Source organism: Panthera tigris, chromosome B4, assembly GCF_018350195.1.
Source record: "Panthera tigris isolate Pti1 chromosome B4, P.tigris_Pti1_mat1.1, whole genome shotgun sequence".
In the NCBI taxonomy this organism is placed as follows: Eukaryota; Metazoa; Chordata; class Mammalia; order Carnivora; family Felidae; genus Panthera; species Panthera tigris.
The window spans coordinates 88,085,691-88,106,985 of record NC_056666.1 but is presented as its reverse complement, the minus strand read 5'-3'; the positions used below and the strand labels follow the sequence as shown (position 1 = coordinate 88,106,985).

The window sequence follows — 21,295 nt, the reverse complement described above, 5'->3', positions numbered from 1 at the left end:
TTCTCTGTATGGCTTATTTCACTTAGCATCACACTCTCCAGTTCCCTCCACATTGCTACAAAAGGCCAGATTTCATTCTTTCTCATTGCCACGTAGTATTCCGTTGTGTATATAAACCACAGTTTCTTTATCCATTCGTCAGTTGATGGACATTTAGGCTCTTTCCACAATTTGGCTCTTGTTGAAACATTGGGGTACAAGTGCCCCTATGCATCAGCACTCCTGTATCCCTTGGGTAAATTCCTAGCAGTGCTATTGCTGGGTCATAGGGTAGATCTATTTTTAATTTTTTGAGGAACCTCCACACTGTTTCCCAGAGCGGCTGCACCAGTTTGCATTCCCACCAACAAACAGTGCAAGAGGGTTCCCGTTTCTCCACATCCTCTCTAGCATCCATAGTCTCCTGATTTGTTCATTTTGGCCACTCTGACTGGCGTGAGGTGGTATCTAAATGTGGTTTTGATTTGTATTTCCCTGATGAGGAGTGACGTTGAACATCTTTTCATGTGCCTGTTGGCCATCTGGATGTCTTCTTTAGAGAAGTGTCTATTCATGTTTTCTGCCCACTTCTTCACTGGGTTATTTGTTTTTCAGGTGTGGAGTTTGGTGAGCTCTTTATAGATTTTGGATACTAGCCCTTTGTCCGATATGTCATTTGCAAATATCTTTTCCCATTCCGTTGGTTGCCTTTTAGTTTTGTTGATTGTTTCCTTTGCTGTGCAGAAGCTTTTTATCTTCATAAGGTCCCAATAGTTCATTTTTACTTTTAATTCCCTTGCCTTTGGAGATGTGTCAAGTAAGAAATTGCTGCAGCTGAGGTCAGAGAGGTTTTTCCTGCTTTCTCCTCTAGGGTTTTGATGGTTTCCTGTCTCACATTCAGGTCCTTTATCCATTATGAGTTTATTTTTGTGAATGGTGTAAGAAAGTGGTCTAGTTTCATTCTTCTGCATGTTGCCGTCTAGTCTCCCAGCACCATTTTAAAAGAGACTGTCTTTTTTCCATTGGATATTCTTTCCTGGTTTGTCAAAGATGAGTTGGACATACTTTTGTGGGTCTAGTTCTGGGGTTTCTATTCTATTCCATTGGTCTATGTGTCTGTTTTTGTGCCAATACATGCTGTCTTGATGATTACAGCTTTGTAGTAGAGGCTAAAGTCTAGGATTGTGATGCCTCCTGCTTTGGTCTTCTTCTTCAATATTACTTTGGCTATTCAGGGTCTTTTGTGGTTCCATACGAATTTTAGGATTGCTTGTTCTAGCTTCGAGAAGAATGCTGGTGCAATTTTGATTGGGATTGCATTGAATGTGTAGATAGCTTTGGGTAGTATTGACATTTTAACAATATTTAATCTTCCCATCCATGAGCATGGAACGTTTTTCCATTTCTTTGTATCCTCTTCAATTTCCTTCATAAGCTTTCCATAGTTTTCAGCATTCAGATCTTTTACATCTTTGGTTAGGTTTATTCCTAGGTATTTTATGATTCTTGGTGCAATTGTGAATGGGATCAGTTCTTTATTTGTCTTTGTGTTGCTTCATTATTAGTGTATAAGAATGCAACTGATTTTTGTACATTGATTTTGTATCCTGCGACTTTGCTGAATTCATGTATCAGTTGTAGCGGACTTTTGGTGGAGTCTATCGGGTTTTCCATGTATAATATCATGTCATCCACAAAAAGTGAAAGCTTGACTTCATCTTTATTAGTTTGAGTTTTAAATGTTATTGTCTCTTGAAAGAAGCCAGATGAGTCAAAAGTAGAGATGACAGGCCTTAAAGCAATTCTCGTTGCAGATTTGTTTCTTTCTGCAGTGTGAATTGCAGTGGCTAGAAGGTAGGTTGGACTGCATTTGTAAGCGTATGAGGAAATGATACATACTAACGTCAAGTGACTATTTCAGAGGGTATGTTTAATAGCCTGAGATAGTCCGGAGCCTGAATGGTTCAGTCAGTTAAGTGTCTGACTTCGGCTCAGGTCATGATCTGGCAGGTGGTGGGTTTGAACCCCACATTGGGCTCTGTGCTAACAGCTCAGAACCTGGAGCCTTCTTCAGATTCTGTCTCCTTCTGTCTCTCTGCCCCTCCTCCACTTGCACTTGTGTGCGTGTGTGCTCTTTCTCTTTCACTCAAAAATAAATGTTAAAAAAAGAGTGAGAGGCAGCAACAAAGAATTGATGGCCTTGTGCAGAGGGAAAATTGCCCACTCACTTACACCTGTAATGACTTAAATGAATTTAAAGGCACCTGAAGCAGAGATCCAGTCTAGATGGGAAAGCCATTCCATGACAAAATGGGGGCAGCAAGGATTTTGGGAGAGCAGTTCCAGCATTTGCCCAATCCTGTGCTATATTATGAAAATTACGTAAGTATGGGCAAGGAGGAGAAATCTTCTAATATGTGAACTCTGAGCAGTTATAGCTAGAAGGACTAGAGACTCTCTATAATTGAGATAAAATTGATAGTTTTAGTGCAAGTACATAGAAAATTAGCTGCAAATTACATGGAACAAGGAACACTATAAAAAGGAAGTGGTGTAAAGAAAACCAGATTCTAGTGCTAAAAAGAACAATTGTCAAAAGAAGAAATATACATGTGTAATAAAAAAAGGAAAAATCCGATCTTCCAAATAATTGTCACCAAATTATCAACTATTTTGAAAAAAGGAAAATGATCAGTTTTGCTTTTCAGGAAGTAAAATTCACAGGGGGAATTTAGCTCCTACTAGGAGTTTAAATAGGCACCACCTTTCTGGAAACTAATTTAGAAATGTGTATTAAGAGCTTTAAACATGTTTATATTTTTTGACTGAGTAAATTTGGCATAAATTTATGTGAAATAATAAAATTGTATACCAGGATATATATCATTATTTATTTACAATAGTAAAAAGCTGAAAAATAGCTTAATGGAGTGATAAAAATTATTAAATCTAATCATATGGCAAAAACATACTACACAGGCATTAAAGATTATGCTCTTTTTTAAATTTTTTTTATAAATTTTTTTAACGTTTATTTATTTTTGAGACACAGAGAGATAGAGCATGAACGGGGGAGGGGCAGAGAGAGAGGGAGACACAGAATCCGAAGCAGGCTCCAGGCTCTGAGCCATCAGCCCAGAGCCCGACGCGGGGCTCGAACTCACGGACTGTGAGATCGTGACCTGAGCTGAAGTCGGACGCTCAACTGACTAAGCCACCCAGGCGCCCCTAAAGATTATGTTCTTAGTAAGGCATGAAAGTGTACCCAATGTATTATTTTTATAATAAAAACGGTACTATACAAAAACATTCTGGTGGTAAAAATGGGTAGACTGGGAATCTGGTTTAAAAAAAAAAAGCCTCTTCTAGAATTCCTTTTGGGCAAAAAATTTTCCAAGATTGCTTTGCCAGAGAATGTTCTGGTTGCCAAAATAGACAAGGTGAATCACGCAACTGGAGCTAAGATTTAGAAAAGAGTAACATGCAGGACTAATAAGATTATTTAATAAATGAGACTTTCTAATAAGGCACAATCTAGAATTGCTTCTTCAGGTAGGAAAGGAAAAGAGCATAGATAAGGGTACTGAAATTTTCATGTAGGAAAATGACTTTATTAATAATGGCAACAACAAAATATTGAACTCCCATGTGACAGTAATTGCAGTTCTAGTATCCACTGATTTACAAAATGCATGGTTGGGGGGCCTGGGTGGCTCAGTCAGTTAAGCATACGACTTTGGCTCAGGTCATGATATCACAGTTCATGAGTTCGAGCCCCACATCGGGCTCTGTGCTAACAGCTCAGAACCTGGAGCTTGCTTCGGATGCTGTGTCTCCCTCTCTCTGTGCCTCCCCGACTCGTTTTCTGTTTCTCTTCCTATCTCTCTCTCTTTCTCTCAAAAATAAATAAACATTAAGAAAAAAAAGAAAATGCATTGTGATAAACAACTTTCATGAATTCTGTAATACCTTCAATGATTAGCATTTTGTTCATTGCAATGAGGCCTGTATACATTTGAGAGATAGATGCTTACATTTGTGTGAACCACTCTGCTAATAAATCTACAGTCAAAGCTTGGAATGGTATATGAATTCACAAGTTCCTTGCAATAATTCCATGATCCCCTAGAAGGAATGGGAAACTTTGTATAGATTTGGGACAAGATAGACTAGAAAAATTCTCTTTGCTCCCTTCTATTAGAAGCACACTACATTAAAGATAATTTAATCAGAGTTGGTGCATAGGGAACGGCATTATTTCTGATATCAGCAGAATGTCAGAACAAACTTTGGCGGCTAATGTGGTAACTAATTATTTTAGCTACTCTGTGGCTCTCTTCCCATCTAATGAGTTATTGACATTGCTCACTTCTGATGAAGGGGGAAGGGAAAGGTCAGATAGAGTCTGGGACCTAAGAACTTATCTGAGGTCCTTAGATTTTTTTTTAAAACTCACAGAAGGCACACTCATCTTAAATGAAGAAGCTTTTGATTTGTGAGAACCAATTTTAAAAAGAAGCGATCATAGGCCTCTCCTCCAGCCATCCCAGATGCTGAAAGGAAAGAAAGCTAAGGGGAAGAAGTTGGCCCCTGCCCCTGTTGTTATGAAGAAGCAGGAGGACAAGAAGGTGGTCAATCTCCTGTTTGAGAAGAGGCCCAAGAATTTTGGCATCGGACAGGACATCCAGCCCCAAAGGGACCTTACCCGTTTTGTCAAATGACCCTACTACATCTGGCTGCAGTGGCAAAGGGCTAGTCTCTATAAACGTCTAAAAGTCCTTCCTATGATTAACCAGTTCACCTAGGCCCTGGACCACCAAACAGCTACTCAACTATTAAGGTGGCCCACACATACAGACCAGAGACAAAGCAAAAGAAGAAGCAGAGTTTGTTGGCCCGGGTTGAGAAGAAAGTTGCCAGAAAGAGGGTGTCCCCACTGAGAGGTTGCCTGTCCTTCAAGCTGGGGTTAATACTGTCACCCCTGGTGGAGAACAAGAAGCCTGATCTGGTAGTGATTGCACATGCTGTGGATCCCACTGAGCTGGCCATCTCTCTGCCTGTCCTGTGTGGTAAGATGGAGGCTCCCTACTGCATCATCAAGGGGAAGGCCAGGCTGGGGCGTCTGGTCCACAGGAAGCTCTGTACCACCATCGCCTTCACACAGGTTGCCTCGGAAGACAAAGGAGCTCTGGCTGAGCTGGTAGAAGCCATCAGGACTAACAACAATGGCAGATATCATGAGATCTGCTGCTACGTCCTATAGCCAAAGTCCAGGACTCCCACTGCCAAGCTGGAAAAGGCAAAGGCTAAAGAACTGGCCATCAAACTGGAAAGTGGATGCTGTTGAATTTTCTGTACATAAAGTTAATAAAAAGTTCTCTTTCAGCCAGTGTCGAAGAAGAAGAAGAGGAGGAGAAGGAGGAGAAGGAGGAGAAGGAAGAGGAAAAGGAAGAGGAAGAAGAAGAAGAAGAAGAAGAAGAAGAAGAAGAAGAAGAAGAAATAATTATATTTTGAAATCCACAGGGATCTGGCTTGAAAAACTAAGCAAAAGTGTAGAGAACCAAAGCATAGATTTCTTAAAAATTAAACATAACATAGGAAGGAATGAAGGATATGGTATGAGTAGTGTCTGGCACAGAAAGGTCAGTAGCAAAAAAACCCCACCATCTTGCTTGGCTACAAAGAGAAGCCTAAAGAGAAAGAGAGAGGGAATATATTTGTCTGCTTGGACTGCCATAACAAAAAACCACAGACTAGGTGGCTTAAACAACAGGCATTCATTTTCTTACAGCTCTGGAGACTGAAAGTGTGAGATCAAGGTGCCAGCAGGGTTGGTTTCTGGTGTCAACTCTTCCTGGCTTACAGAAAGCCACCTTCTCACTGTGCTCTCAGATGGCCTCTTCTCCGCACATGCAGAGGGAGCTCTCTGGTATCCCTTCATCTTATAAGGACACTCATCCTATTGGATGAGGGCCCTATTCTTATGACCTCATTTAATCATAATTGTTTCTTTAAAGACCCTATCTCCAAATATAGTCCCATTAGGGTTAGGATGTCACCATATGAATTTTGAGGTGACACAGTTCAGACCATAACAGGGGGAGAAGAGAGAAAGAATTAGGTGTAGATGGAGTCTCTCTATCTTTTTCATCCAAGAGAAAACCTGAAGTGGGGTGTTGTGGGCATCAGATAGTGATTCAAGGATAGAACTGAAGACTGAGATTAAGCATGTGGGTAATCAATCAATTATGTCTATGTCATGGAGCCCCAGTCAAGTCTCTGAACCCAGAGAATTGGGTGAGCTTCCCTAGTTGGCAATACTCCATGCATATTGTCAACACATCAATGCTTGGAAAGTAAATGTCCTGACTGCATAGAGAGAGAACAATGGTAACCCCACCATTGATACTTATCCAGAGTCCACTCTTCCCTTGGCAAAGTTTAATCTGTATACCTTCCTTGTAATAAATGATAGCTGTAAGTATAAGTACTTACAGTGAGTTTTGTGAGTCCTTCTAGTGAATTATCAATCTTGAGGGTGGTTTTGGGGAACTTCTGAACTTGTAGTTCGTGTCAGAAGAGAGGATAGTCCTATTGCAGGGACAGTGCTGCTTCCTTTAACTTCTCATTTGTCTAACTAATGTAGAGGACACCAGAGAATGATACAGGCTAGTAGCAGAGGAAGAATTTTCAAAATTCAAAGTTCTAAGTCTTAAAAGAATTATCTCAGGGGCACCTGGGTGGCTCAGCCAGCTGAGCATCTGATTTCAGCTCAGGCCATGATTTCACGGTTATGGGATGGAGCCCCACATCGGGATCCACACTGGGCATGAAGCCTGCTTAAGATTCTCTCTTTCTCCCTCCCCTCTGCCCCTCGCATGCTCACTCTTCATTTCTCTCTCTCTCCCTCTCTCTCACCCACACACAAAAAATTGTCTCTTGTGCTAACACAAGTGTGTTAACTAGAATCTCAGTATTTGTTCCTCTCTCACATAAAACTTATGAAATTTCCCTGATCCCTCAATAAAAAGCAAAAATAAATACAAAAACTTTTTTCTGTTTACATAGTTGTTGCTAATGTTTGGTCAGACCAGACCACTTGGACATGTTGGCCAAAAAAGAGCAAAGCCAGATTCCTTCTATTACTTTTCAAGTTCTCCTGGTAAAGGGAGTGAAGAGGCCTTGGCTCCTTGAGGTGGAATATGAGATAGAAAGTTACTAGTGGCAAGCAGTGGAAGTTATATTTCAGAAATAAGAGAATCAATGTCATGTGTTAAACTCAACTTTTATGACAAGATCAAAATAATTTCTTAAGGATACTAGTCTTCAATTTATTACAAATTCCAAAATAATTCTAAAATTAACATTACAGTTGCAACTCTTCCTAGGGAAGAGCTTAAAATATATTCTTTTGTTCTCCTCAGAATGCTAATATTTATATATTTTTCTCTCCCTAAATTAATGGCCTAATTTTTATATCTCCACATCCTAACTATATACATACATATATATATATATATATATATTCCCTTAGTCTTGCTGAAAGTAAATATAAGTACGTGTGTATATATATATATATATATATACACATATATGTATATGTATATATATACACACATATATTTACTTTCAGCAAGACTAAGGGAATATATATATATATATATGTGTGTGTGTGTGTGTGTGTGTGTATGTATATATATATTCTTTAGTCTTGCTGAAAGTATATATATATCTATATATCTATATATAGATATATATATATGTATTCCTTAGTCTTGTTCAAAGTAAATAATATTAGCATCAGGCTGAATTTATGAATTGTTATAGCATATGGCTTTGCGTGAAAAAGTTTATTTACTCATTTTTCCCATGTAGTAATGAAAAACAGTGGAGATAGAAAAATAATAAACAGAGATATATTATAATCATAAAAATAAACACAAATAAAATGTATGAAACATGTTAACAGTGGACAGAAGGTTAAGATTACAGACTTACTAGGTCATGTTTAGTATCAGGGAATGGTAGTAGGTCTAAGCTCTAGAAGTAAGTATTAGCCCTCTATATTCACTGGTCTTCAGCCTTTCACTAATCCAAGTTAGAGCACTCAAAGATTGAATAACAGCTGACAGCACTGAAGGATACTATCTATGAATGACAAGTGCTAGTTGATTTATAATAATAACTGTAATAAAATACATAATAGCTAATGTTGCCAAGTCGTGTGCTATATGCTTTTTGAGGATTATTTCATTAAATATTTGTCAATAAAATCATTCAAATCGATCTAATGATAGAGCCTGCCCTTTAAATATGGTATATATTCTTAGGATCGTGAACAATATTTGATAATGATATCATGATTTAATTCATAAAGCTCTTTTATTTTTATTCTCTCATTCAATTTTTATAACTAGTCCTAAAGACTATCTCTCCCATCATTTATCCTTTGACTTTAGAGATTTTGATTTTTGAATTAGTCTATGGTTGTAACTGGAAGAGGGGAACTTGAATCCAGATCTTCAAAATCAATTCCAAGTGCCATTTTTAAATTTTTTTCTTTTTTTTATTAATGTTTATTTATTTACTTTTGAGAGAGAGAGAGAGGGAGACACAGAATACGAAGCAGGCTCCAGGCTCCAAGCCATCAGCACAGAGCCTGACATGGGGCTCAAACCCACGAAGTGTGAGATCATGACCTGAGCCAAAGTCAGACACTCAACCAACTGAGCCACCCAGGCTTCCCTCGAGTGCCATTTTTATTGCATCATAGCTGTCTTTTCATGTGGCTAAAAGTCAGGACAATATTAATTGATTTAGAATTAGTATAAGTAAAGCTCAAGATGTTTTAATTAGTTAACAAGCCCTAGGTTAGTAAGATTCCACTAGTCGTTGTTTCTCACACTTTTTGAATTTTTCTGATCTTTTTTTGGGTCCCCAGTGGAAAGAGTCAGTAGGAAAGTGGGGACGATCCCATAGAACAGGAATTGGCAAAGTTTTTCTGTAATGAACTGGCTAGCGGTTATGTTAGATGTTATGGATCATCAGACCTCCAATTACCATTTCAACTACTCGACTTTCCTGTTGTAGTGTGGCGGCAGCACAGATAATATGTAAATGAATGGGCATGACTGTATTACAATAAAACTTTATCTACAAAATCAAGTAGTTAGCTGTATTGGACTCTCAATGTAGAGTTTGTCAACCCCTCAGAAATATGAGACCAAAAATAATCTTGAGTGGCTGCAGTTGTGGTCCTTAATCAGCCACAGCATGTTCCTCAGAAATAGAACTTTTTTCTCTAGTGCTGTCATATAAAGACTGAATCCTAATACAACTTACATGGCCCAACTTTTATAATATAAACTACCAGTTCCGTGGGGGAAGCATCTTACAAATAAAGAGCTAAGTTACCTGGTTTTAAACTCAACTGCTATAGAATGTGCTTCTAAAAATCAGCTAGCGCATATTGCATTCATCCTACTCTTTTTTCTTTCTCCTGTGATCCAAATTTTCTAATGCTTATATTTGCTTAACCTCTACATCCCTCAAGATACCATCTGCTGAGTTGTAGTAGATGATACTGTATTTCTTTCTAATGTATAGATATCCCATTTCCTCCATTGGAGTGTAAGTTACTTGAGGGCGGGATCCATTTATGTCTTTATATGACAGAGCCCAGGGTAGTCTCACATGGTAAATATTTGTTGAATGAATGGTTGGGCTTAATTTAGAGAGACCTTATTAATGAGGTTTCTCTGATTATAAGGGAATAAAAAACAAGAGATTGTGGATGAGAACAGAAGACAGCAAAGGCTAACAGACAAGATGGATCCCCTTATTTCAAGGGAGAGAAATTGAAAGGTTAATCAGTCCGAATGACTATGGGGAATAAAACCAGTCATCGCAGCCTGAGGTGATAAGCTTGCACAAAATTCAGCCAAATTTGCAGAAAGACCCTTGCAACATATCTTATCATGCTCTTCAGCGGCTGCCACATCCTGAAACTGCTACCAGAAATAGCAAACAGTATCCTGCTTGTCACTCTGCTCCTGAAGTTTGCAGTTTGGGACCTGAGTCTGACCAATCTCGATAAAGGGCACAGTACTTGTGGGTTTTGCCTATTTAACCCAGAGTCTAAACCTTCCCCTTAGGAGTACTTTCGATTTGTAGCCAAAGGCTGAGTCCCCCTCAGTTTGCAAACTACACAGCAATAAAGCTGCCTCATGCCTCTTACCAAATCTTTGCATTCCAGGAATTTTTGTTGACTTGGAGAATGCTTTCAGTGCTTTCAAGTATTTCAGTATGTTCTCTGTCCTCAGCATAGGAAAATGAATTGGGTCAATCAGTGCAGGCATAATTTTATTGAAGGAGTCATAAGAGACATTAACTAGACTCTACCCTTAGGGGGAAAAATAATGGAATTGGGAATCTAAGCCTACAAAAATGCTGAAAATAAAAAATGAACATAATGTGTTCTGCATGGTTCTTCCAGGATAATGTTTCTAGGGTAAAATAATATGAAACATTAAGCTGCATTTTCAATTGTTGCTGGATAATAAATGTTTATTAAATCATTCAGCAAATATTCGTTAAGAATTACTATGCTCCAGAGATCATTTAGGTATTTAAAAAGATAAATAAGGACAATATGTTGTGAAGGGTACCAAAATATGCCACCCTAAAGATGCCTATTTGGCATAAGGATTATTTTGAGCTAAAGTCCACTGAGAAGCAGCAGCTGCAAGAAAAGTTCTAAAAACAGGGCAAAAGTTTTCCTTTTGTAAAGGAAATTTACATTTATAAAAGATATTTCCATTTGTAAAGATTCCTCCCTCTCTTGTACCTGAAAGAGGAGGATTCTTAACAACTCTTATCAATGGAGAAGACATTGCTTAAATCTGCATAACAAGCCTCATTTTAAAACCTTTGTTTACTATACCTTCCCTGGTCACCTTCCCTAACAAGTCCCCCTCCACTCAGAAGCTCCAAAGCTCCTTCCCATTTTTTCAATGTAAGATGGTATATAAACCCAAGTTCTAACTACTCCTTTGGGTTGCTCATTGCTGGGTGCTCCTATGTATACATGCATAAGGCACATATAACAAACTTCTGTTTTACTCTTGTTAATGTGTCTTTGGCCAGTCTAATTTACAGGGCCACAGCTGGAGAACCTAAGACATTTTTTTCGTCGCCTACAGTTGTATGTCAGAGAGTGACAGGTGCTATGGAGAAAAACAAAGACAAAAAAGGAAAAGGCATTTAAGTAGGGCAATTTAAGTAGGGCAGTCAGGGAAAGCTTCACTGCAAAAGTGTCATTTCACTTAAAGACTTGAAAAAAGTGAGGAAGTGAGCCAGGCAGATACCTGCAGGGAAACATTCCAAGTTGAGGGAAAAACCAGTACAAGGAGACTTAGGTAGCAGCTTTCATAGAATTTTTGAGGAATAAAAAGGTGTGTAGGGTGGCTAGAACACTATAAATAAGGAGGTAAAATCACAGGAGATGGACTCAGAGAGGAAATGGGCTCTGTAGGTCTTTGTAAGGACTGTGACTTCTATTCTGAATGAGATGGAAAGCCAATAGAGAGTTTGGGAAGAGGAGTGACATGATCTAATAACATGCAGGGTCATTAGGAAGGAGTTATAATGTAAGAGGGTATATTGGAGGTATGAGGAGAAAGATGAAGGCATGAAATAGTCATATAGCAGAGTAGGATAGTGAGTGAACCAGGATTCCTCAATAGGATCACTGGCTACTGTGTTAGGACAAATCTGTCAAGAGGCTATTGCAATAATGTATATGAGACATATAGTGGTTTGGATCAGATTGGTAACATTGGAAGTTATGAGACATGGTTGGATTCTGTATTTTGAAATTGGAGCCAACAGAACTTGCTTACAGATAAGATATGGGGTGTGAAAGAAAACCAAGATAATATCAAGGATTTTTTTTTTTCACCTAAATGACTAGAAGAATGAAATTGCCATTTATAGAAATAGGAAAATGGAAAAAAATTGCTGGTTGTGGGGAGGCAGTATATCAGGAAACCATTGTACCCATGTGTTGAGGGGAAAATTTTTTCTACACCTTTCTAGGTTCTTTGGCTGGTAAACTGATTTAAGACAGATTAACAGGAGAAACACAAATGTAATTATGTATGTACAGGAGCCCCTTAGGAATATGAGACTGAAGGACCGGTTAGTCAGTTGAGACTTATATGCCACCCTGAGTTAAGGAATGGGATAGGGGCCTGGGGCATCAAAGCAGAGGAGGGTAATTCATAGGATGATAAAAAGAGCAGATGTTTAATTAGTAATTAGGTGTTTGCCCTAAAAGCTAGGTCTTTTAGATAAAAAATTTATCTCTGGTAATAGCTCCTTTTCTAGTTCGGGCTCCATTTCTCAATTCTTTCAGGTAGTTTTGGGGAAAGTAAAAGCTCTTTCTGAGTCTTTTGGGCCTTTATTGACTTCAGCTCAAACTATTTCATATGCCAAAGTGGCACATTTTGGAAAGGCTTGTTCTAACCCCCCTTCACATGTTAAGGCTGAGACATCAACTAGACAATACAGATAGAAATGTTGGATATACAAATCGATAGGAGTGAAAAATGTGATGGAGATATAAATCTGGAACCATCAGCATACAGACATTTAAAGTTTTGAGACTGAATGTAATTAGCAAGGGAGAAAGAGTAGGCTAGTGTTGGGGAGGAAGAATTTACTCTTCAGTTCAAGGTCCTTCTAGCTGGACTTAGAATCAAATTGACATGAGGCAGATTAATAGGAGAAAAATCAAATTTAATAGCATATGTGCGGGGAATCCACACGGATATGGAAATTCCAAAGACAATCAGGCAACATGATCCTTACAGGATGGAGGATCTTACAACTTTTCTTAATACAAAAGAATGTAACTATAATCCAATAATCATGAGTCCTACTCTAATCACAAGGTGCAAAAGCCATTTAGTTTACTTGATTCAGATTGAGCTTTTCATTTCAACTAAGAGAAATGGTCTCAAGAAGTAACAGTACCATATGCCTATGCTTCTAAAGCTCAGTCCTCAAATATTTGAAAGCTATTGCCCAGCCTAAATCCAGATATTTTTCTACCTTCATTCATGATTTAAGTATTCCAACAAACTTAGACCAGTTTGCAAACTATTTGATTTTTATTTATTGGTTATTTTCACAAAATTTTATGTTCTGTCTAAATTATACTTTTACATAATTTGGTGCTCTAAAAATATTCTAGAAAAATTATACTTTAAACTTTTTCCTATGGTATACTGAGAGCTATTATAGACATTACATGAGAGAAGAATGAGATGCCCCCAAAACTTAGGTAGGGATAAAGGAGACAAGGTTGTCTTCTGAAAAATAAATGCCTTAAATCAGAACATGATGGGAAGAGACAGAATGTTTCTTAGCCCCAGATCATCTTCTTGCCTAGGGACAGCTAATTTGGCTTAATCCAAAATACAGTTTTCCCTGCTATCCAAAAGTATAGCATTCCCATGAAACCTTTTATAGGTTGAAATGGTGTAAAGCAAAGAAGCAACTACCATTAATGTATGTGGAAAAAATTTTTGAGCATTCCCCCCAAAACACCCTCTCTTAGGCTTTTCTGATACCATAGGACACATCTTGCTAAGTGAATATAAATTGCGATAAAGGGCAGATGCTCACAGATACAGTTCAAAGTTATGGCCACTTGATGCTGAGATGTTGAGTGTTGTTATGGGGAAACCCTGGGGGATCCTCTCGCTGTTCTGTTGGGGATGCACACTGCCTCTGTCATGGCTCTCCCTGTACAACAAATGCTGATATAACTAGTTTTGCTTTTCACCTTTTTTTTGGTAAAAACAAAAACCCTCTTTGCATTTTTTTCAGTTAGTGAGAACAGGTACTCTTTCATAAAATAAGTGGTATAACACAAACTTTCAAAAAGTAGGGAATACCTGTGTTTATATTAAATAAAAGAGCATCAGTAGAACTTTGGGACAAGCAAAGAAAATGAAGCAGTGTCTGATGTTAGAGAACTTGAGAATTCTACAGTGTGTTTTGCTGTGAGATTAGCATATTTCAGTTAGTCAAATCCTCCTCAGGAATATCTAAGACCTTTTGCCTTATTCTTTGCTAAGAGAGCCACATTCTGATTAATATGTGGGGAAGGAGATTCTTGGAGTGGTATAATTGATCATTTTGGTCACTGATAAAAGATTACCAGCCTCAATACAAAAGAAATAATTGCATTCTGGTTTGCATGTAAGTCTGGAGTCAGGTTTGGTTAGCATCAGTCCATTGACCAGAGACTGGTTATCAACTCATGCTGAAATGTCTAGTTTTAGAGCATGAAATGCTAGGGACCACATGCTAGACTCTGATAGTATCACCAGGCTCACCTCACCCAGTGAGGCCTTAAAGGCAGTCAGCCTCTCCTGATGACTCACCTTCAATTTCTCCCTTGTGGTTTTTCTCCTACATATAACTTCTCTTCACACCTTTATAACCACTAGGTTAGTTATTAAGCCACAGAGCATTCTGGGAGAGAAGTTGACCACAATTATTAGTAAACACTTAATACATGTGTGTGGGTAAGTGAATTAATAATTAATTTCTTGTTGGAAAATAGAGATTAAGACAAAGGTCACACAGAAAGACAATCACCAAGGCATGATTCAATGATTTTATATTCATGGCCTTTATAATGGGTTTCCCCATCCCCCCATCAGTACAATTGCACATCAAAAGCACTTTCCTGTAAACCCTACCAGAATTTATCTCATGTTTAATGCATTCAAAGAGACCCCCAAATACACATTTAAACTTAGTTGTTGAGAGGCACCTGGGTGGCTCAGTTGGTTACGCATCCAACCCTTGATCTTGGCTCAGGTCATGATCTCACAGTTTGTGAGATCAAGCCCTGCATGGGGCTCTGTGCTGACAGCATGGAGCCTGCTTGGAATTCTCTCTCTCCCTCTCTCTTTTTCCCCTCCCCCACTCGTTCATGTGTGCTCTCTCTCAAGATGAATAAATAAATTTAAAAAAAAACACCTAGTTGTCAATTCTGGATCATTTTTTATCTCCATTCCTATGCTACTCAATGATTAATAGAACACTCAAGAATGCATAAAGCCACTTCTTCCAAGAAATGGAATTAGGTTATCCAGTAATTATTCTTAGGATTTTTTTTTTTCATTTTAATGTTTGCTGCTGACTCTAAGAGGGAAAATAGGTAATTTACTTTTGTTTTATTTCCAGAATTATTGACTCTGAAATTTATTAATGAAGATACGACAAAAGAATAAGATGTATGCCACTAAGACCGTAATTACAGTGTTATCAAGCTTTTAATTTCATGAAAGCATAAAAACATAAAATGTCTCTTTCTCTAAGTGTTCTAAAAATTGTGAAGTAATGTATTTAAGGTAAACTTTAGAACACATTTACTATCATGCCTCATTTAAATATTTTTCAGCCTTATTCTATTTTTTTAAGTTTATTTATTTGTTTTGAGAGAGAGAGAGAACACGAGTCTTATCAAATTGTTTAGTTGCACATTATGTCTGATCTTTCCTTGGCTTGCTATAAGTTTAAATACTCATTCATGAAATTGTCTAAAATTTTTCAAGTTGTTTGAGGAGTTGTATACGACTCAAATATTCATGTAGTCTTCAAATAGACATTCTCTAAGCCATGTTCTGTCCAAGAAATTACGAGAATATTACTGCATTCTGATTTTATTATTCTATTATTTTAAATAAAGATTGTCTTTGTTATTTGCCAGGGTAAAATAGAAATATATTTTAATTATATTTCTCGTCATTTCCAACCTCCTCCCTAGATTTTGGATGAGTGCTAAATTAAATTATGGTGTTTTGGTTTCAAGTGTAATCATATTTATGAACCATAGACTTAATGATGTGTTTTAATTATAAGGGTATTTTCCAATTGTTACGAACATTTTAAATTGTATAACAAAATTTTAACACCAAGAAGGACCTTTGGATCTATTTCAATTCCCTTTATGTAAGAGAGAAGGAAACAAAATCTCCTAGAAGTTTAGCAAATTAGTCGATGTCACACTAACTAAAGAGTGAACATCAACAGAGTGAAGAGGCAACCTACAGAATGGAAGAAGATATTTGCAAACCATATATCCGATTAAAGGTTGATATCAAAAATATGTAAGGAACTCCTACAACTCTATAGCAAAAAACAAACAAATGAAAGCCCAGTTAAAAATAGCAAAGTAACTGAATAGGCATGCCTCCAAAAGAAGACATACAAATGTCCAACAGGTATATGAAAATATGCTAACCATTACTAACCATCAAAGAAATGCAAATCAAAACAACCTCACAACTGTAAGGATGGGCTGTTATCAAAACAAGAAAGGTTAACAAATGCTGAAGTTGTAGAGAAAAGGAAACTCTTGTATACTGTTGGTGGGAATGTAAATCGGTACAGCTACTATAGAAAACAGTATGAAGATTCCTAAAACACTAAAAATAGAACTACCATATGATCCAGCAATACCACTTTTGGATAGACAGTAAAACCTTGGTTTGTGAGCATAATTCATTCCGGAAACATGCTTGTAATCCAAAGTGCTTGTATATCAAAGCAAATTTCCCTATAAGAAATAACATAAACTCAGATGGTCTGTTCCACAACCCAAAAATAGTCATATAAAATGATTACAATAATGTAATACAATACAAAACAATATAGAAAATACAAAATATAGGGGTGCCTGGGTGGCTCAGTCTGTTGAGCATCCAACTTTGCCTCAGGTCATGATCTCACAGCTTGTGAGTTCGAGCCCAGCATGGGGCTCTGTGCTAACAGCTCAGAGACTGGAGCCTGCTTCAGATTCTGTGTCTCCCTCTCTGCCCTTTCCCCGCTCACACTCTGTCTCTCTCTCCTTCAAAAATAAATAAACATTTAAAAAATAATTAAAGGTAAAATCTTAACAAAGAAAATATAAAGAAAGATAAACAAATTAGCTTGCACTGACCTTTGAAAACCTTTGTGGCTGGTGTGAAGGAAACAAGAGAGGAGGGTATTGTGTAGGACGACTTTCACTATCACTAATGGAATCACTGCTATCTATTGGCTCAATGGAATCTTCTTCCTTTGTGCAACTCTAACAAGGAATCTATCCAATGTCACTTGCTTTTGCCTCCTTTTGAGGATTTTGTGGAAATGTGACATTGCATGGTCATTAAACAGATTCATTGCTTACACTGCTACAGTCTTATTCGGGTGGTGTTTTCTACAAAATCTTGCACTGTTTCCCACATTTTACACATCTCCCTAATCTCATTTGAAGTGAGGGATTCCTCCACGTTTTTCTCCTCCTCCTTTGCAGACAGATTCAGACGTAGACTTCTTACAAAATTTTGCAGTTTTGGCCACTTGCATACCTCGTTCGTACTTCTCGATGATTTCCTTCTTAACTTGCACCATAATCGTCTCCTTACCACCTTTCTTTTCAACATTTTTCTGCATGGGGGCCATGGTATACAATCACACGGATGTTCACTACTACCGTATTAATAAACTCTTCTCATATACTGTATTTAATGTAACTGGCAATAAGGCAGCAGAGGAAAGGGTCTATATATGCAGGCAGCCTGATCTAGAAAGAAGCGAAGCATTTCTAAGCTTGCTCTTGTATGGAAAAGCAAAGGTACTTTGAAGCGACAAAAAATACACTAGTGCCAGTCGTGGGCACCTTCCAACATTCTGAAAAAACATTGATTTCTGCCAAACACCACAGCCTGAGATGGAGCATCCCAGCACGGGGACGATCACACAGAATCCCGCAGCAAGACAGAGAGAGAAGAACCATTGGCTCAGTTGTGATCATGTGATGTTCGGCGTCACGCACTACTTGTATTGCAAGACGTCACTTGTTTATCAAGTTAAATTTATTAGAAATCCTTGCTTATCTTTCAGAACACTCACAGAACAAGTTACTCGCAATCCAAGGTTTTACTGTACATCCAAAGGAACTGATATCAGGATCTTGAAGAGAAATTAGCACTCCCATGTTCACTGTATCATTACTCACAACAGCCAAGACACGGAAGGGATGGAAACATCCACTGATGGATGAATGGATAAAGAAATTATGCGTATATACATAGAGTGGAATATGCATACAATGGGATAATTTTCAGCCTTAAAAAAGGAAATCCTGCCATTTGCAACACCATGGATGAAGCTGAAAGACATTATACTAAGTGAAATAAGCCTGATACAAAAGGCCAAATAATACATGGTACCACTTACAGGCCAAATCTAAAACAGTCAGACTCACAGAGGAAATACATTTTGACGGTACACTTTTATGAGTTTGGCAAAACTCAATGACAGGACATTTCTTTAGGCTTTGAGGCCATGTGGTGTCAGCGGCAATTGCTCAGCTCTGTAGTGTGAAAACAGCCATAGATGATATATAAACAGACAGGTATGGCTGTGTTTCAGTAAAACTTTACTTGTAAAACAGTTGATGGGCCTGTTTTGGAATCTTATTATCAATCTTTGTTATTATCAATCTTTAAATGCGGTGAGGTTGAGTCTGCCAACATCTGAGAGCAACATTACATCAGTAACAATGTGGGGGGAAGGTAACTTTCTAACTCAGTGATGGAAGGGTAATACGTGGTTAATATGTGGCTTCCAGCAAGGCAGTCAAATAGCAATGTAGTTATTGAAGGGGAAGCCCTGAAGCATACATAACTGATTCACATTTATAATTCTATATTTAACACTGTTTATGGAAGCCATGAATCAAAGGAAAAACAATGTTATTTAAATTTGAAACCGCATGCCAATGGCTTCCAAGCATCAAGGTTGAGAAAGTACCCAAACCAGGAAATTTCGGATCCCCAGCTCTAGCAAAACCAGCATGGAAAGGATTTTGTGATGTGCTGTGGAAGGGCGTCCAAGGTTCAAAATGCTATTCTATAGGCACATTAGACTGCCCCGGAGTGCTCCCCCATGTAATGGAAAGAGGGATCATCTGGCAAATGTGGCATATTTGCTGATCATCAAATACTCACCAAATAGGGAACCCCATTACACAGCCCAGACTAGGATTTAAGAACATCCACTAGAAGCCTATGGAGGGGTAGGCAATGTGTTAAATTCTGGGGTGTGGAAGAGGGACTCAGACTCAGACATTTCCCTCTGGCAGCTTGCACTTCTGGTAAAGCAGATGACATACATGCTCATGAATACAACAAACATTCAACACTGGGTCATAAGTACAAGGTCCCTGATGACAAATTGTGTGAGTTCTAAGTAGAGACATTGTTTGGAGTAAGTCATGCTAGACTCAGAAAAGAATCCTTACAGAGATGGCAAGGAATGAAATGCAAACAGGACTTGGAAAAATACCAAGAAAGGACAGCAATCTGCAACGGAGTTAACTCGACTACTTTTTCTCAGTTGCTTTTGTTCTCTCCACTTCTCATGCTAATCTGAACACAGTAATTAGCAGCGTCCATTTTCTTTCTTGCATCCCTTCCCCTTCCTCTGTCCCACTGGTTTTTTAAGACCACTATTAGAGTAATAAATAAGTATATTATTTATTACAAATGTGTGTAATAAGTGTATATTTTTTCTATGCATTTTTCATTCCACATAATTATTTTGAGATTCATTCAAATAGGCATGTGTCACTACTTCCATTTTTTTTAGTATGAAATTTATTGTCAAATTGGTTTCCATACAACACCCAGTGCTCATCCCAAAAGGTGCCCTCCTCAATACCCATCACCCACCGTCACCTCCCTCCCACCCCCCATCAACCCTCAGTTTGTTCTCAGTTTTTAAGAGTCTCTTATGGTTTGTCTCCCTCCCTCTCTAACTTTTTTCCCCCCTTCCCCTCCCCCATGGTCTTCTGTTAAGTTTCTCAGGATCCACATAAGAGTGAAAACATATGGTATCTGTCTTTCTCTGCCTGACTTATTTCACTTAGCATCACACTCTCCAGTTCCATCCACGTTGCTACAAATGGCCGTATTTCATTCTTTCTCATTGCCAAGTAGTATTCCATTGTGTATATAAACCACATCTTCTTTATCCATTCATCAGTTGATGGACCTTTAGGCTTTTTCCATAATTTGGCTCTTGTTGAACATGCTGCTATAAACATTGGGGTACAAGTGCCCCTATGCATCAGCACTCCTGTATCCCTTGGGTAAATTCCTAGCAGTGCTATTGCTGGGTCATAGGGTAGATCTATTTTTAATTTTTTGAGGAACCTCCACACTGTTTTCCAGAGTAGCTGCACCAGTTTGCATTCCCACCAACAGTGCAAGAGGGTTCCCGTTTCTCCACATCCTCTCTAGCATCTATAGTCTCCTGATTTATTCATTTTAGCCCCTCTGACCAGTGTGAGGTGGTATCTCAGTGTGGTTTTGATTTGTATTTTGTGGTATTTTAAACATAGCTTTGTAAAAGACATTATATGAAATTAGATGTTTTCCAAACAAAAGCAAAACAAACCTGTCAGTTTTCCTGTTTGGCGTTAGTCAGTTATGTTTTAAATGTACGCACATCCTTACTTAAGCAGAAAATCAAATCATTTGAAAAGTTTCAAGGGGTTATTTGGTAATTAAACTAAAAGTATGATCCCTGCTTATGTTTTTATTTTTATTATTTAAAAAATTTTTTAAATGTTTATTTTTGAGAGAGAGAGACAGAATGTGAGCGGAGGAGGGGCAGAGAGAGAAGGAGACACAGAATTCAAAGTAGGCTCCAGGATCTGAGCTGTCACACAGAACCCAACGCGGAGCTCAAACCCATGAACTGTGAGATCATGACCTGAGCCAGAGTCAGCTGCTTAACTGACTGAGCCACCCCTAGTTTTATTATTTTTTAAAATATATTTTGAGAGAGAGAGAGAGAGAGAGAGAGAGAGAGAGAAACAGGATGGGGAGGGGCATTCTACTATGTATAAGAAGAAAGGTCTGCCCTTGGATTGTTCATCTTCAGGAGCTCTTTCTCAGGGAATAATCTCTGGGTACTTTCCCTCGCACCTGCCTCTCTATTGACTCTAGTTGAATTTTAACAGGTTGCAGGTAATAAGCAACAAAAATCACTCACTCAGAATTTCCATAAAGCCAAAGGCTACTTCTTATGCAAAACTATCCAGCATTAATCATTTTTAGAGATAAATGTAGTAAGTCACACTAATTGAGTACCTTTGTGTTGTTTTTGCCCTTTGAACTAAATGGAGTGGACTGAAATTGTGAAAACAGGTTTTTTTTCCTACTAAATTTTTCACACAAATGGT

The 21,295-nt window shown here is 38.1% G+C and overlaps 1 pseudogene; it reads left to right on the top strand.

The window, feature by feature from the left end:
* The first annotated feature begins 4,523 nt into the window (after positions 1-4,523).
* On the top strand, positions 4,524-5,326 carry LOC102956612 (annotated as a pseudogene).
* The last annotated feature ends 15,969 nt before the right edge of the window (positions 5,327-21,295 follow it).